This window comes from Coffea eugenioides, unplaced genomic scaffold, assembly GCF_003713205.1.
Source record: "Coffea eugenioides isolate CCC68of unplaced genomic scaffold, Ceug_1.0 ScVebR1_33;HRSCAF=164, whole genome shotgun sequence".
Taxonomy (NCBI): Eukaryota; Viridiplantae; Streptophyta; class Magnoliopsida; order Gentianales; family Rubiaceae; genus Coffea; species Coffea eugenioides.
Genome location: NW_020863974.1, coordinates 83,565 through 86,878, shown reverse-complemented (window position 1 = coordinate 86,878; position 3,314 = coordinate 83,565).

The following is a 3,314-nucleotide window of genomic DNA, read 5'->3' as shown; positions in this document are numbered from 1 at the left end:
TGAACAGAATGTGCGAACTACGATAGTAATTGTCTGTTTTGACTGGAATTGATTTGGATTTTGTTGTTAGTGTCTTCTGATGAAATGTATCTTGATGTCTTAGCTTTCATATGACTTTGGAATCAATGCATTTGGACCTGTATAGACTGAATTGGACTGATTACAGTTTTGTGGGATTTGGGAACCTGCAATTACGGTTCTGGGTTAGTTTTCTGCATTTTTGACCTAGTTGTGCTAGGATTTGGACTGAGTGGCCTTCTACATTGTTGTAGCCCTGTCTCTTAGCTTCGCGATGGTGGGTCTTACACCCTCATCCGATGAGCGTAACGCATTTTGTGCCATTACCGCATTTGGAAGCCAAAACCTGTTTTTGTTGTTGGGACAAATGAGTTCCATTTCTTAATTTTCTGGTTTGCTTATATACTTATATATGCATATGAAACCCTATTGGGGTTGTGATTTTCGCCGCCTTGAATTGTATGGAGGAAAGATAGGTGAACTTTGCCGTATTCCAATTTGAGGGACCATCCAGAGCCTGGTGGAATGTAATTAGGATTAAGTGGGAGAGAGAGCGGACAGTGTGGACTTGGTTGAACTTTTACGAGAGTTTAACGAGAAATATCTTCCACTAACAGTCCAGGAGAAAAGGGAGGACGATTTTATTAGGCTACGTCAGGGATGGTTAAGTGTATCTGAGTATGAGACTCAGTTCACCAAGTTATCTAAGTTTGCTCCTGAATTGATAGTTACGGAGCAGAGGAGGGTGAGGCGGTCCGCTAACCTCTAGGGTACGCCCTAGGGGAATGTGGGGTCGTCACAAGATCACTCTTTGAATCATGGTTAGAGAGAATAAGCAAGAGAAAAAAATCCACTGCCAAATCTTTAATCTGACATTCATCTTCTAACCATGAACCATTCTCCTCCTTAATACATGCCATGAAATTATATTTTCTCTTTTGTTTAACTATTGAATGGAAAAATCCGTGTTAGCATAGCTGATTTGAATACATTTGATAGCAGCCTTTTGTTGCCAAAATTCACATTCTGAAGCTAATTCCCAAGCATGAACTACCTTTTCTTCTTTCAACCTAACCTTGGAAAGTTCATCACTATTGGCATCATATACAGCTCCATATTGCTTCAAAATTTCCTTTGCTGTTTAACTTTGGGAAATATGATGTTGAAAGTATCCTTATTCTACTGCCTTAATTTCTTTTGCAAATTTTAAAGTTTCTTGAAAAATTTGTCCTTCCCCACATCTGATACAAATTACTCCCATTCCTCCTTAACTACCTACAAAAAAGTTAAATACTTGTACCAAACATTTTGAAAGCAAAAAGAAGGTTAATATGTTAGTTGAAGTGTGAATAAGACATCCAACCATCAAAAGGATATGGACTGGTTCATATAAACGAAACCCAAATATTTACCATGCACACCCAAATATTTCTGCCCCCAATGAACTTGGGTGGAGCAAACTTTTGAAATCGTTCAAGAGCTCTGTCTTCGCTCTCAACATGATTGCCAGGGTTTCCAGGGTTTCCCAGATTAGGGTTTGGATTCTGGCCTTGTTGCTGCACCACTTGTGCCAGCAGGTTTGTCATTTGCTGCATAGTGGCAGCTATCTGTACATTGGGGTCAACTCTCGGTTCAGGATGGGGTCCAGAGGAGGTTTCCCCAGCACCCCGGTCTGGCGTAGGTTGCCTATTCCCGCGCCCACGCCCCCGTCCACTACGTGTGCCTTCCATATAATCTAAGATCGGTCACAAAATAAATATACTGTTAAAGGGCACCTAACCCCTCCTTTTCGCAGCACTAAACAGGAACAAGTAAACAAGAACAATTAACTACTCAACTCCCTCGTAGAGCATTTAAACACATAACACATATACAGAGAACACATAACAGGATCAACAAGTATACAGAACAGTCAGTCAGGTACATACAAAGTCATCTATAGAATCGCAATTTCTAGTTCGCCCAATTCTTTCTAACCTAGACTCTCATCTCTTTCGTATCCGGGCGCAAGAATACCAACTCGAGCCGGCCGGTCCCAAGCGTAAATCATCCATATTATAGATTTCTACCCGACATACATATCTATCTTCCTCAAGTTTCATGATAAAGAGTTTTACACTTATAACATGCCCCGTTCATAACTTATGCTCAAAAGAGCACTTAACCCTTTTTGATACCTTCACCAAAAGCAGGACCATAACACCACTTGGCCCAAGCTCACTCCGCGCAGAGACCACACGAAGTGGCTCTGATACCACCTGTGACAGCCCCACCTTCCCCTAAGGCGAACCAAAGGGGTTAGCGGACAGCCTGCCTAGCTCTCGCCAGGACTAACGGTGCAGTTTAGAGCGATCTATTGCACCTATGTTGATTTTACTGTTCCTTAATTGGACATTGACATTGAGACCTCTACACTGCTTTTTGTGATTGATATTGGGTTTTGTTGCTTAATTTCCGGTCTTTACCAATTGAAAGGGGACCAGTCTCTCGATCCATTACTGTTACTATTTGTTTTGAGCCTGCTTGGCTGTCCTTAGTAGTTGGGAGTCACTTAGGGGCTTGCATTTAGCCATTGAGTTTGAAACTTTTTTTTTTGTCAAATATCATATTTGGATTTCATTAACTTGATATTACAAGATTTGATACATCAGAATTTCTTCCTTTGTAATCATTTTGTGCACTCTCATGGAGCCACATGGGAAAGCATTCTTCTCATTCAACATTTCAAGTTAGTTTGACCGCAAACTTTGCTAAGCTATGTGCACACCTATTCCCAGCTCTATGGACAAAAGAGAAAGTACATTTGTCAAACAAACACCTCATATTTGCAATGTCCTCAATGATGATATCTACTCTGGTTTCCTTTCCATTTTCCTTGTTGATCATGTCCACCACCTCCTTGCAATCAGACTGGAACTCTACTTCCCTCCAGTTTGCTTCTCGAGCCATTTGCATTCCCATTCGAATGGCCACTGCTTCCTCCACCTGTGGCTTGCTTGTTTTTATTTCAACTTTGGCCCATGCTTTCATCAGTTTCCCTTATGCACTTCTAACCACTACTCCTATTCCAGTCTTTCTCATATTTTTTGAAAAAGCAGCATCAGAATTGATCTTTATCAGTCCTTCTGATGGTGGATTCCATTTCTCCATCCTGCTTGAGTTGGTTGTTTGTTGAATGAACTCTCCAGCTATATTGTTTTGGGCTCCTATATACTCATCCCACTCTAGTAGAGCTTTCTGCACTAACTTCCTTGGATCTGCATCTTTTTCATCAAAAACTCTCATGAAGCTTGTAT